The sequence below is a fragment of the Ranitomeya imitator genome, chromosome 3, assembly GCF_032444005.1.
Source record: "Ranitomeya imitator isolate aRanImi1 chromosome 3, aRanImi1.pri, whole genome shotgun sequence".
NCBI classification, from domain to species: domain Eukaryota; kingdom Metazoa; phylum Chordata; class Amphibia; order Anura; family Dendrobatidae; genus Ranitomeya; species Ranitomeya imitator.
In genome coordinates, this window is record NC_091284.1 from 171,817,577 (window position 1) to 171,833,087 (window position 15,511).

At 44.6% G+C, this 15,511-nt stretch overlaps 1 protein-coding gene and 1 long non-coding RNA gene across 3 annotated transcripts in view; one reads left to right on the forward strand and one right to left on the reverse strand.

Moving 5' to 3' along the window:
- Positions 1 to 15,511, reverse strand: part of LOC138673049 (uncharacterized) — a 132,053-nt gene that overhangs the window by 79,699 nt on the left and 36,843 nt on the right. Inside the window, exon 3 of one of the 2 annotated variants that reach the window (XR_011319806.1) lies at positions 6,633 to 6,730. This is a non-coding gene — a long non-coding RNA (uncharacterized lncRNA). Of the gene's footprint in view, positions 1 to 5,964; positions 6,731 to 15,511 lie in introns of those variants that run through there. The other variant, XR_011319805.1, reaches the window with a different exon arrangement.
- The window catches only part of BCOR (BCL6 corepressor), a 199,204-nt gene that overhangs the window by 68,732 nt on the left and 114,961 nt on the right, over positions 1 to 15,511 (forward strand). The window contains exons 2-3 of the mRNA XM_069761606.1: positions 14,232 to 14,323; positions 14,428 to 14,613. The gene's annotated coding sequence lies outside the window, so the exon portion shown is untranslated. The remainder of the gene's footprint in view (positions 1 to 14,231; positions 14,324 to 14,427; positions 14,614 to 15,511) is intronic.

The window sequence follows — 15,511 nt, forward strand, 5'->3', positions numbered from 1 at the left end:
CTGTGCAATATATTGCGTGGGCTGTGCAATATACTACGTGGGCTGTGCAATATACTGCGTGGACTGTGCAATATACTGCGTGGGCTGTGCAATATACTGCGTGGGCTGTGCTATATACTACTTGGGCTGCGCAATATACTACGTGGGCTGCGCAATGTACTACGTGGGCTGTGCAATGTACTACGTGGGCTGTGCAATGTACTACGTGGGCTGTGCAATGTACTACGTGGCTGTGCAATATACTACGTGGCTGTGCTATATACTACGTGGGCTGTGTTATGCACTACGTGGCCTGTGTTATACACTACATGGCCTGTGTTATACACTACATGGCCTGTGTTATATACTGCGTGTGTGGGCTGTTATATACTACGTGAGCTGTGTTATGTTACGTGGGCTGTTAGCATATAACACAGCCACGTAGATTATAACAGGCCACATAGCATATAACACAGCCACGTAGATTATAACAGGCCACATAGCATATAACACAGCCACGCAGATTATATGTGGCCTGTTATAATCTACGTGGCTGTGATATATGCTATGTGGCCTGTTATACACTGTGTGAGCTGTGTTATATACTACGTGGCTGTGCTATATACTCCGTGGGCTGTGCTATATACTACGTGGCTCTGCTATATATTATGTGGCTCTGCTATATACTACGTGGCTGTGCAATTTACTACGTGGCCGGCCACGAACAATCAGCGACAGGCGCTGTCCGGCTGTGAATTGGCGCGGCATTTGAACCACGCTTCGCTAATTGGTCGCGGCCGACCTAATCCTGTGTATTCAATGTATTATTCTAAAATCTTCATAAATAAACTACATACATATTCTAGAATACCCGATGCGTTCGAATCGGGCTACCATCTAGTATATATATATATATATATATATATATATATATATATATATATATATATATATAATATGTTATGGATCTGCAAGAAGCGGGGACCAATATGACCGCAGGATCAGGCTATACAAAGCTTATAGTCTACAACCATAGAGACACATTGTTCACCAAAGGAGTTGTAGACACACATTAGTAATAGAGGCGTAAATATCAATATTTACCAACTTTTTTTTATTTTTAGATTACCGAAAATAAAGAGGTTTCAGTAGGGGACCTTCCCTTTAAAGCTTTGTGCACACAGAGTTTTTCAAGGAGGTTTCGGAGCAGAAGCTGAGTGGAAACTTTAAAAAACTTTATAAAATAAAAAAACTCTTCAAAAAACCTGCAGGTTCTGCTCAGTTTCTTCTCCGAAAACTCTGCAAAAATAATCCATGCTCACATAGTCTAAAGGTGTGTTTGCCTGATGCAGCAAAGAAGACTGCAGTTTTGTTATTTTGTTACGTTTTAAGGGACACTAATGAACAAGGAATGCATGTAGATGGCTGATATAATCCAAGGACACTACCCTTATCAGAGACTGGATAACACTTAAGGCCCCTTCACATTTAGCGACGCTGCAGCGATACCGACAACGATCCGGATCGCTGCAGCGTCGCTGTTTGGTCGCTGGAGAGCTGTCACACAGACCGCTCTCCAGCGACCAACGATGCCGGTAACCAGGGTAAACATCGGGTAACTAAGCGCAGGGCCGCGCTTAGTAACCCGATGTTTACCCTGGTTACCATGCTAAAAGTAAAAAAAAAACAAACAGTACATACTTACCTACAGCTGTCTGTCCTCCAGCGCTGCGCTCTGCTTCTCTGCTCTCCTCCTGTACTGTCTGTGAGCCGGAAAGCAGAGCGGTGACGTCACCGCTCTGCTTTCCGGCTCACAGCCAGTACAGGAGGAGAGCAGAGCGCAGCGCTGGAGGACAGACGGCTGTAGGTAAGTATGTACTGTTTGTTTTTTTTTACTTTTAGCATGGTAACCAGGGTAAACATCGGGTTACTAAGCGCGGCCCTGCGCTAAGTTACCCGATGTTTACCCTGGTTACCAGTGAAGACATCGCTGGATCGGTGTCACACACGCCGATCCAGCGATGTCAGCAGGAGTCCAGCGACGAAATAAAGTTCTGGACTTTATTCAGCGACCAACGATCTCCCAGCAGGGGCCTGATCGTTGGTCGCTGTCACACATAACGATTTCATTAACGATATCGTTGCTACGTCACAAATAGCAACGATATCGTTAACAATATCGTTATGTGTGAAGGTACCTTAATCCTCTGTAGCTAAAGTTGGCCAATGATCGGTTGGACTATTTGTCAAAACAGTTATCAGATATATTGGATAGTTTTCCACCGCAGATGGTCATTATTGTTGAAGCGTGGCTTCCAATGTGTAAATATGGAGATAATTTCCTGTGTGGGTAATGCAGGTGCTCATATCATAGCTACTGAGCTGTGGGTAAGGTGATTTTGATCCCAAATTATAAATTCCTTTATGGATGTGTGAATACAAATGCTATACTTTACCGTGTGCTAGTTTTGATCAATAAATATATTGTGCAATGCTTTTTCTGTTCTCTAAAGAGAACTACAACTCTAAATCCAAATGAAGAAGAAAGCAGCAACACTTCCGTTATGTGACGAAGAAACCTTAGTCCTTTATTTCCAATATATGTTCATGGACAAGGTAATCAGAGCAGGGACAACACAAGTAATAGGACGACGGCCGTTTCGCGTTATACACGCTTCCACGGGTCTTATCTGTACCCGTGGTTAACGCAAAACGGCCGTCGCCCTTTTACTTGTGCTGTCCCTGCTCTGATTACCTTGTCCATGAACATATATTGGAAATAAAGGACTAAGGTTTCTTCGTCACATAACGGAAGTGTTGCTGCTTTCTTCTTCATTTGGATTTATCTATATGTTTTTCTTCTGGCAAGCACCCTCCACCAAGTGACTCCACTCCCACAATGTGCCAATGATTCAGAGTGTATCCCTCCATACCAGTAAGTAACTCATTACATTTAATCTCAGTGCCATTCATTTTTTTCTTCTATTTGGAGAACTACAACTCTACCCAAACATATATCCGGCTGACAGAGCGTGTATATTCATGGGGTGTCAGGGAACGTGGTTGTCAGACAGTTATTATGTACACTCCTCAACATTGAAATTGCAAGACCAAGAAGGACAAGCTATAGGGTTATGCAATTCAAGGAAATAGCAGGTGTCGCTAAGATCTGCATATCATTTCATTTTCAAGCACCTTACTCTGATTTGTGGCAAACAGGAGGGGCATAATTTTTTTTAAGCCACATGAAACCTCAAAAATCAGATCACGTTTTGTGGGATGATTGTACGTTGCCTTCTGTTCATCGACGCACCAGTTATCACCACTTGTCGCAAGCAGAGAGGTACAGAATCCTTGAACTGACAGGCCTTGGTTTATCACTCCAGCAAATCGCAACGCACATAGGCAGAGATGTCAACACTATTCAGCATTGTGTGTCCCAGTGGTTGAGAGAACAATGACAAACTGGAACGACCGCAAAAGGTGCACAGAGGTGCAACCCTGCATTGACAGATTGTCAGATTAGAGGACTGGCACGTAGTGATCCATTCTGTACTGCAAGTGAAATTGTACGTCTCATACCAAGTTTAAGGCATCAAACAGCGTCTGCACAACCACCAGAAGGCGTTTTGCACGACATTGGGATACCAACCAAGTGTCCAGCTACAGATGTTCCATTGACCTCACACCACCGCTCTGAAAGGGTATAATGGTACAGAGCAATGGAGTCTAGAATGGAGATCTATCCTCTTTGGCGAAGAGTCCCTCTTTTATCTTAAAGCAATAATAGCTGGAAATTGGTCCAAAGACCACATGGGCAATGCCATGAAGAGGGCTTCTTGAGGGGACATCAGAGCAGTCCTAGTGTCAGGATTATGGTTTGGGGCGACATAATGCATGGTAGCTTGATGTCACTAGTCTTCATTCCATGTAAACTAGCAGCTTGGCATTACATTGATATGGTCGTGAAACCAGTGGTAAAGCCATTTTTCCGAAGTCTCCCTGGAGATGTTTTTCAACATGTCAACGCAGGTTGCATGTTGGTCATGCTACTGTGAGCAACCTGTGTGGCCTAAATGTAGTACCATGTCCTGCAGCGTCTCCGCACTTGTCTCCCATTGAGCATATCTGTGACATCCTTGGTCGACAATTGCAAAGGGAGCTGCCAGCAGCGGACCTTGATGATTTGCATGCCCAAGTACGTTGAGAGTATTTGAAGTTCGTACACTTCATTGCTATCTTTGAAAGCAAGGTGTACATATGCACTTCATTTGCTGTGTACTAGGACAAAGGTTATTCCTGGTTTTGTATGCATCTGGTTGTATAGTGGTCACTGACAGTATATAGGCGATAAATCTCATCATGAATAGTCGGAAGCGCAGATATCTACTCAAGCAGAGGGATTTAATTAGTATAATCATACTATATCTACTGTTTTAAAGAATAGGTGATGCAAGGAGGGTAACAAGGGAAACAGAAATGTTAGCAGCACATCCACTATGTTCTAGGAAAATGGCATACAAGTGACTTTTTATCATTAGGTTACAACAAGAGATGATAACCTTGCCAGCACAATCCTGGTTAGGTTGCTTTGATCATAATATATCAAACACTATGTTAAAGGGGTTGTCTAGTTTAAAAAAGCTGGTTTCACCCTATTAGGGAGTTTTGATTTAAAGCGGTATTTAAGTTACTATAATTTGTTACCAATCTATAGGATAAATGACAAGTCAATCAGCCCCAGTGTCTTTCTTTCAGCACTGACAGATTACCCTCATGGTATACAACCAACATAGCTATAAGGGTCCTGGCTACATCAAGATAAAATGTAACTTTTAATGATAACCTTTAAAAATGAATCCGGACTATCCACATTTGTAACACAAAAAAACAAAAAAACATATAAAGTGCTCGTGCTTAACAGTGCTCAATAAAAAATGGTTTGGTCTCACCACATCTCATTTTCCGATATCGAATCCACCATGGACAGGAGCATCTATAGCTATTTATGTCTAGGGAAGGAAAAATATCTAATCTTCCCTGTCGTGCCCATGCAGTTCTCCTGTCCTGACAAGGACAGTCCCCAGATATTTCTATTATGGGGTACCCACCACCACCTAGAATAATGTATGTAATCCACACATGTTTTTGTAATGCATTGTTAATGTTGGCGAAACGCACCGAGTATAAATATGTACTAGATGGTGGCCCGATTCTAACGCATCGGGTATTCAAGAATATGTATTTAGGTATGTATATAGCAGCCACATAGTATATAGCACAGGCCATGTAGTATATAGGAGCCATGTAGTATATAGCAGGCAAATACTACGTGGCCTGTGCTATATACTATGTGGCTGGTATATACTTACATATTGTAGAATACCCGATGCGTTAATATAGGCCACGCAATATATAACAGTGGGCACGCAGTATATAACACAGCCCAAACAGTATATAACACAGCCCACAAACTATATAATACAGCCCACGCAGTATATAGCAGCCACGCAGTATATAACACAGGCAACGTGGTATATAACACAGGCCACGCAGTATATAACATTGGCCACGTAATATATAGCAATGCCCACGCAGTATATAGCAGCCACATATTATATAACACTGGCCACGTAATATATAGCACAACCCATGCAGTACATAACACAGCCCACATAGTATATAACACTGCCTATGTAGTATGTAGTGTAGTAGTGCAGAAGAATGGTAGCTGGTTCTCTGGACTGATCAAAATGTGAAATATTTGATTGTAACCAAAGGCAGTTTGTTCACCAAAGGGCTGGAGAGCAGCTCAAAAGTGAGTGACTGCAGGCAACAGTGAAGAACAGTGGGACTATATTTCAGAAAATGGAGTTGGGGATTTGGTCAATGTGTCCTCAATGTTGAGAAATACAGAGAGGCACCTGATAAGCTACAAATTTATTCAGCAGCAGGACAACATTTTGAATTACATGGAAAGAAAGAATGATTTACGCAAGCCTACATACTCAGAAGATCTGTGGTTAGTTCTCTCATATGTTTGGACCAACCTCCCTGCAGAGTTCCTTCCAAAACGCTGTGCAAGTTTGAGGATTTGATGCTATTTTGAAGGCAAAGGGTGGTCACACCAAATAGCAATCTCAATTTAGATTTCTCTTTTGTTCATTCACTTAGCATTTTGTTAATTGATAAAACTAAACCATTAACCCTTCTGTTTTGGAAAGCATTCTTACTTTGCAGTATTTTATCAACCCCCTGCCTAAAACTTTTACACAGTATGTATACATACAAATGTTACTATAAAATGAACATTTATTCATGCAAGGACATTGCATTATTCTTTATGTAATAAGGCACTCAGACAAAGTGACACAGACCACTTCCATTAAGCACCATTATTTGCAGCTTAGTCAGATTAGTTAATGGTACTTGAGGCTGACTTTGTTGTATTAACCCTTTAGACGAGCACAGAGCGTGAACTGTACTCTTGTCTCTCCATGCCAATGACAGTCTCCTAGCACAGTATAATTAATAGGATCACCAGATGGCTCTAGTTATATAGTATGGGCTCAGACAATCCTAGGTTTTAGATTTCTGTCCCCAGGGCACTTCTTTGGGGAAAACACAGAATGCCAGTCCTGAGTTACACTTACCCTAATACTGAGACCACCTGGCTTTCAACGATCAGGAAGACCAGCATGACCAGCCTTGACTAGCAGCGCTTGTTCTTGTCTGCCCTCCGGAGCGCAAACTAAAATAGAAAAAAAACAAAATGAGTACCCGCTGATCCTACGTGCCATTCGCTGGCGTGTGCTAATCACGCTGCTCCGCATTACATTTCCATTTTAAATAGGAACATTTCTTGTGATAGCAGATCAACTAATAACATATTATTTATTAGTATAGGTAACTGACAGAACGGATAGCAGAGGCTATCGATTTTACAGCTACAAATAATCCAGCAGAAAGCTCCTGGCTGCAGAAACGTCTGCTGCTCAGCCAAGGTTGATGTGATTTAACTAGATTGCGCTGGTTGGCAAGGTTGGTATCCGTAACATTAAACAGGATTGACGACCAGATGACATTTTGGTAAGGTGAAGTCGCCTACATGTACCTGTGCTGATCTGCTCATAGAGGCCATCTGCGTATAATGTGGGCTGCTCCGCTGGCTTCAGATTATCAAGGACAGCCTGTCAGTGCCGGTTTTTTATGTTCCATATCAAGAGACTCCCTTTAGGGAAAATTGCAGCGTACTGTAGCAAACATAGATGTCAAGGTGCAAGGACTGGGATGAATTAAGCGTCCAGGGCCATGTAAGAGTGACCAAGGAAGCTCAGGGTTCCCGTATTCTGTGGCGCTCATGCACGGCTTTTGCCTATGGCAACCAATTTTATTTAGAAAGTGAAGGTTTGAAAGTATCTTGCTACTTTGGCCACTGTTTTTTTTTAAATTCCCATTACACTATAAACATCCACATAGATTTCTTTTGTTGCCTGTAGACTCATATGCAATATAGTGGATCCTCTAAGCCAGGGGTGGGGAATCTTTTTTCTGCAAGGGCCTACAAAGTACATCCTGACTGGCACTGGTTTCAGGATGTAATCTTTCATTGCATGCCCTTCAGTATTCAGTAGTGAACTCTGCATGTGTGTGCTAACAGAGCAAGAAGAAATTAATGAGCTGGTTGTAATCAAAAGACACCTCCCTGCCCAAGAACGTGGTCCCTGAGAATCTGCTCAGGGGGCCTGATAAAAGGTCATCATGGCCCTCGGGCCTGAGGTTCCCCACCCCTGCTCTAAGCCCTTGGTCAAAATGAGTAGCTGCAATGCAGCATAGGCAGGTAACATGGGGCGATTGAATAGGAACTATGGTGGTAATGTGGCAGAGCTGAAATAACGGCAGCTGGAGTATGTGGCTGGACTGGATCAATGACGGCAATGGTAGGAGTAACGACAATAAATGTATCAAGGTGTAATCCATGAAGACGCCGAGTACACCTCGTGAGGTGGAACCGATGAAATAGAGCTGAATCAGCAATCATAGCTCTGCGCAGCCAAACTGGAACAGAGATACTGTACCACATATGACTCAGTGAAGAGAAACTGATGTAGCAGAAGAGCTGAGCTGGCAGCAAAAATGTAATGTAGTAGGTCTGGTTACGGGATGTAGCAGAGTTGACTAAGCAAAAAGAGAACCTGAGTAGTAGAGTTGTGTTGGCAATTGAGAAATGGAGGTTTAATGTAGCAGAGCTAGTACAGTGATGTAGCAGAGTTGGCACAGCAGAGACTGGAGGAGCAGTAAAGTAACCAAGGAAAAGCAGAACCTGAGGCAGAGAGAAGGATATGCTAAGTAGTGGTAATATGCCATGTACCTGAATACTCGGGTGGGGTCTTGCCGCCTGAATTGGATTATATGGCCTAGGAGAATTACCCCACAAGAGCGCATTGGGGTGCAGTGTCAACTCGGTGACCATGTGAGTAGTGGACATTAAACACAACTCTTGGCCCTGGAAAGGTTAGTAAGGCCGGCGTCACACTAGCGTATTGTATCCGATGCGAGATCATGGGATGCGATATGCTAATGACACTCGGCTCCTGCTCGCAGCAGAGCGGGAGCCGAGTGTCATGCGTCTGTGCTCCGATTCTCTCGCACGGGGAGGATCGGAGCACAGCTGCGGAGGAGGCGGAGAAATGAATTTCTCCATCTCTTCCATTGCTGGGGTCCGCTTACAACGCACATCACTCGGATGATATCCGAGTGGTGTGCGCTGTCTCACTCGCACCCATAGGTTTATATGGGAGCGAGTGAGCCGAGAGTTTTCCTCGGTCCGAGACAATCGCAGCATGCTGCGATTGTCTCGGACTGAGGAAAACGGCCGACAAAAAGTCGGCTGCTGGGAGCTGCCCCATATGTTAACATTGGTCCGAGTGCAATGCGATTTTTTTTTTATCGCATTGCACTCGGCCGTTTAAAACGCCAGTGTGATGCCGGCCTAATAGTGTTTAAGGCAAAATGCATGATCCACAGGAGAAAATGTAAGTCAAGGAGAACAGATTCTAAGCCAGTATGTGTGGCAACCTTAACTAGATGTAGAGGCCAACTCAATGTTCAGTTTCTTTGATGCCGTGCTAGAATCAGTGCTCCATCTACTCTTCTGACTGATATTTTTGGCGATTTGACATCTAATATACCACGTGAAATGACATGAAATTTGTGTCACGTGATCTAGAGTAGTGAAACCACACATCCTCATTGTGTGCTTTTATGGAAAATTACCAGACACAATTCCAGCACCCAGAAAATTAAAAAAAATGGAAAATCTTTGTTGATGTAGTAAAAAGATAATGATAGCAATAAATACAAGAGTGGAGGAGGGGGTCGGGAAGGAATGGGGGGGGATTAACATGTTTTGGACAGAATTGAATTGTCCTTAGTCAGAGGATACCTATGACTAAGGACATGTCCAAAATGCATGAGGTTTTCTCCCACCCATCTCCCCTCTTGTATTTATTGCTATGGCTATGAACACACGTTGCGGATTTTGCTGCGGATCTGCAGCGGATTTGACGCTGCGGATCTGCAGCTGTTTTCCATGCGTTGCACAGTACCATGTAAACGTATGGAAAACAAAATCCGCAGTGCACATGCTGCGGAAAAAAACGCACGACAACTCTGCGTTGTTTTTTCCGCAGCATGTCAATTCTTTGTGCGGATTCCGCAGCAGTTTACACCTGCTACTCAATAGAAATCCGCAGGTGTAAAACCGCAGGTGGAGTCTGCACAAAAACCGTGGCATATCTGCGGGTAATGCGCAGTGCGGTTTACCTGCGGATTTTGCAAAAACAGTGCGGAAAAATCCGCACACCAATCCGCAACGTGTGCACATAGCCTATCATTATCTTTTTACTATATCAATAAGGATTTTCCATTTTTATTAAATATTTTTTTTTGGTGCTGGAATTTTCCTCTGGTTATTTTGCATGGCTTCTACAGTATGCTGGGGAACCTGGCCCCATTTTTTGCCCATGAATCAGTAGCGTAGCTACCGGGGGGGGGGGGCGCAGAGGGTGCGGGCGCCCCGGGCTTGGTGCTCTGAGGGGCCCACCCGGAGCTACGCTATTGTGACTGTATTGGGGGTGCTGCCTTATTACAGGGGCTGCCTTTTTACAGGGTCTGACTATGGGGGTGCTGCCTTATTACAGGGTCTGATTATAGGGGTGCTGCCTTATTACAGGGTCTGACTATGGGAGGGCTGCCTTATTACAGGGGCTGCCTTTTTACAGGGTTTGACTACGGGGGCTGCCTTATTACAGGGTCTGACTATGGGGGTGCTGCCTTATTACAGGGTCTGACTATGGGGGTGCTCCCTTATTATAGGGTCTGACTATAGGGGTGCTGCCTTATTACAGGGTCTGCCTATGGGGGTGCTGCCTTATTACCGGGTCTGACTAAGGGGGCTGCCTTATTACAGGGTCTGCCTATAGGGATGCTGCCTTATTACAGGGTCTGCCTTTGGGGGTTCTGCCTTATACTACAGAGTCTGCCTGTGGGGGTACTGCCTTATTACAGGGTCTGCCTATATGGGGGTGCTGCCTTATTACAGTGTGGGGGCTGCCGTATGCTATAGAGTCTGCCTATGGGGAGTGCACTATTTGGTGCATTATGCTACTGTATATGGAGGCTATATATAACTACAAGCGGTACAAAGACCACAAAAAAGAGTATAATCCTTAAATTAATATTTTATTGAAGTAACAAATGAACATATACATATAATAAATCAAAACACAAAGTAGTAAAAACAGATACTACTGGAAACCACAATGAACAGGGAGCTCTGAAACCAGCATGCCAAATGACCGAATATATACTAGTGCTCAATACCTCAGATCTAATTGATCAGCAGATCAACATACGTGTGCAAATAGCTAAGAAAAACATAGCAGCATCCATATTAAATTAGAAAGTGCAAAGTGCATCAAGTCCATAGTGGACCATCTTTAGGAATGCATAAGTATATAATAACAAGTTATTATATACTTATGCATTCCTAAAGATGGTCCACTATGGATGCTGCTATGTTTTTCTTAGCTATTTGCAGCATCCATATTAAATTAGAAAGTGCAAAGTGCATCAAGTCCATAGTGGACCATCTTTAGGAATGCATAAGTATATAATAACAAGTTATTATATACTTATGCATTCCTAAAGATGGTCCACTATGGATGCTGCTATGTTTTTCTTAGCTATTTGCACACGTATGTTGATCTGCTGATCAATTAGATCTGAGGTATTGAGCACTAGTATATATTCGGTCATTTGGCATGCTGGTTTCAGAGCTCCCTGTTCATTGTGGTTTCCAGTAGTATCTGTTTTTACTACTTTGTGTTTTGATTTATTATATGTATATGTTCATTTGTTACTTCAATAAAATATTAATTTAAGGATTATACTCTTTTTTGTGGTCCTTGTACCGCTTGTAGTTATATATAGTCATTTGAGTTTTGTTGTCCTATGTTATTTCTGTTGGGACATATGGTTTGGTGTTATTTGTATATGGAGGCTATCTAGGGGGCCATTATACAGTATGAAGATTACAGTGTGGGGGTCATTATACATTGTTGGAGCCATCAAACAGTTTGGAGGCTACTAAGGAGTCAGTATACTGTGTGGGTGCATTATACTGTGTATAAGAGAGCATCATGCTGTGTATAGGGTAGCTGTACAGGGGGAGACTCGGGACATTATTAAATGTAAAGTGGGCACTTATTGTTATAAGGGAACTCGGGTTACTGTGGCTCTTAAAGGAGCACCCAGGGCATTATTACTTTCTAGGGACAAAATATGGGCACTGTTTTCTAGGGCACTTTCACCTGGCATTACTAAATTGTAGAGTGGTGATTTAGAATTTAGAGGGCACAGAGAACCACACAGCAGGTGCAGTAATAGGGACACATACGGCAGCAGCGGCTCAGTATTGGGGTATCAGGTGCAGTAATAGGGACACATACGGCAGCAGCGGCTCAGTATTGGGGTATCAGGGGCAGTAATAGGGACACATACGGCAGCAGTGGCTCAGTATTGGGGTATCAGGTGCAGTAATAGAGACACATACGGCAGCAGCGGCTCAGTATTGGGGTATCAGGGGCAGTAATAGGGACACATACGGCAGCAACGGCTCAGTATTGGGGTATCAGGGGCAGTAATAGGGACACATACGGCAGCAACGGCTCAGTATTGGGGTATCAGGTGCAGTAATAGGGACACATACGGCAGCAACGGCTCAGTATTGGGGTATCAGGTGCAGTAATAGGGTCACATACGGTAGCAGCGGCTCAGTATTGGGGTATCAGGGGCAGTAATAGAGACATACGGCAGCAGCGGCTCAGTATTGGGGTATCAGGTGCAGTAATAGGGACACATACGGCAGCAGCGGCTCAGTATTGAGGTATCAGGTGCAGTAATAGGGACACATACGGCAGCAGCGGCTCAGTATTGGGGTATCAGGTGCAGTAATAGGGACACATACGGCAGCAGCGGCTCAGTATTGGGGTATCAGGGGCAGTAATAGGGACACATACGGCAGCAGCGGCTCAGTATTGGGGTATCAGGTGCAGTAATAGAGACACATACGGCAGCAGCGGCTCAGTATTGGGGTATTAGGTGCAGTAATAGAGACACATACGGCAGCAGCGGCTCAGTATTGGGGTATCAGGGGCCGTAATAGGGACACATACAGCAGCAACGGCTCAGTATTGGGGTATCAGGTGCAGTAATAGAGACACATACGGCAGCAGCGGCTCAGTATTGGGGTATTAGGTGCAGTAATAGAGACACATACGGCAGCAGCGGCTCAGAATTGGGGTATCAGGTGCAGTAATAGAGACACACGGCAGCAGCGGCTCAGTATTGGGGTATCAGGGGCAGTAATAGGGACACATACGGCAGCAGCGGCTCAGTATCGGGGTATCAGGTGCAGTAATACGGACACATACGGCAGCAGTGGCTCAGTATTGAGGTATCAGGTGCAGTAATAGGGACACATACGGCAGCAGCGGCTCAGTATTGGGGTATCAGGTGCAGTAATAGGGACACATACGGCAGCAGCGGCTCAGTATTGGGGTATCAGGGGCAGTAATAGGGACACATACGGCAGCAGCGGCTCAGTATTGGGGTATCAGGGGCAGTAATACGGACACATACGGCAGCAGCGGCTCAGTATCGGGGTATCAGCTGCAGTAATAGGGACACATACGGCAGCAGCGGCTCAGTATTGAGGTATCAGGTGCAGTAATAGGGACACATACGGCAGCAGCGGCTCAGTATTGGGGTATCAGGTGCAGTAATAGAGACACATACGGCAGCAGCGGCTCAGTATTGGGGTATCAGGGGCAGTAATAGGGACACATACGGCAGCAGCGGCTCAGTATTGGGGTATCAGGGGCAGTAATAGGGACACATACGGCAGCAGCGGCTCAGTATTGGGGTATCGGGTGCAGTAATAGAGACACATACGGCAGCAGCGGCTCAGTATTGGGGTATCAGGGGCAGTAATAGGGACACATACGGCAGCAGCGGCTCAGTATTGGGGTATCAGGGGCAGTAATAGGGACACATACGGCAGCAGCGGCTCAGTATTGGGGTATCAGGGGCAGTAATACGGACACATACGGCAGCAGCGGCTCAGTATCGGGGTATCAGCTGCAGCATTAGGGACACATACGGCAGCAGCGGCTCAGTATTGAGGTATCAGGTGCAGTAATAGGGACACATACGGCAGCAGCGGCTCAGTATTGGGGTATCAGGTGCAGTAATAGAGACACATACGGCAGCAGCGGCTCAGTATTGGGGTATCAGGGGCAGTAATAGGGACACATACGGCAGCAGCGGCTCAGTATTGGGGTATCAGGTGCAGTAATAGAGACACATACGGCAGCAGCGGCTCAGTATTGGGGTATCGGGCAGTAATAGGGACACATACGGCAGCAGCGGCTCAGTATTGGGGTATCAGGTGCAGTAATAGAGACACATACGGCAGCAGCGGCTCAGTATTGGGGTATCAGGGGCAGTAATAGGGACACATACGGCAGCAGCGGCTCAGTATTGGGGTATCAGGTGCAGTAATAGAGACACGGCAGCAGCGGCTCAGTATTGGGGTATCAGCAGGATGAGGAGTGTGTGCTGTATGGGAATAGATGGTGATGGGGCTGGAATATGAGAAGTGAAACGTATCTTTGTTGTATTGTCTGCAGGTGAGTCGTTGCTGGAAGAAGTTGTCATGTCGGTCTGAGCCAGATGGAAAAGACGGGAAAAATGAACGATTCCATCAGAAAGGACGTCAGCGGTAAGACATTATCTGTAACTGTGCAATGATCTGTCATATATTCTGTAGGGCTGGTATCTACCACTGACCATATGGCGGTAATATGCATGTTGGTCTTTATATAGAGATTATCTTCAGTAACAGTGCGGTCATCTGCTGAGGTTCTCCTCCAGTATTAGGGTGCGTCACCGAGTTGTAATCAAGGTTACCTGGTTACGGGCCCACTCAGAAGTTTCGCCCCCACTGGACCAAAACCCTAGCTGCGCCTCTGACATCAATATATGGATTCCGAATTTCCACAGTCTACAATGGTGAGCTGATAATATTTCTCCTTTTTCTGTGCTTTTATGGATCCATCTTTTAGTGTCCATTCCCTTTATTCTTTAGAAAGCAGAGCAAAAAGCATGTGCACGTGTAACCTAAAGTGAAGGAATGTGTCCTCCTCAATAAGATCCCATAGCATCATCTACAGGTCCTTCTCAAAAAATTAGCATATAGTGTTAAATTTCATTATTTACCATAATGTAATGATTACAATTAAACTTTCATATATTATAGATTCATTATCCACCAACTGAAATTTGTCAGGTCTTTTATTGTTTTAATACTGATGATTTTGGCATACAACTCCTGATAACCCAAAAAACCTGTCTCAATAAATTAGCATATTTCACCCATCCAATCAAATAAAAGTGTTTTTTAATAACAAACAAAAAAACCAACAAATAATAATGTTCAGTTATGCACTCAATACTTGGTCGGGAATCCTTTGGCAGAAATGACTGCTTCAATGCGGCGTGGCATGGAGGCAATCAGCCTGTGACACTGCTGAGATGTTATGGAGGCCCAGGATGCTTCAATAGCGGCCTTAAGCTCATCCAGAGTGTTGGGTCTTGCATCTCTCAACTTTCTCTTCACAATATCCCACAGATCCTCTATGGGGTTCAGGTCAGGAGAGTTGGCAGGCCAATTGAGCACAGTAATACCATGGTCAGTAAACCATTTACCCGTGGTTTTGGCACTGTGAGCAGGTGCCAGGTCGTGCTGAAAAATGAAATCTTCATCTCCATAAAGCATTTCAGCCGATGGAAGCATGAAGTGCTCCAAAATCTCCTGATAGCTAGCTGCATTGACCCTGCCCTTGATGAAACACAGTGGACCAACACCAGCAGCTGACATGGCACCCCACACCATCACTGACTGTGGGTA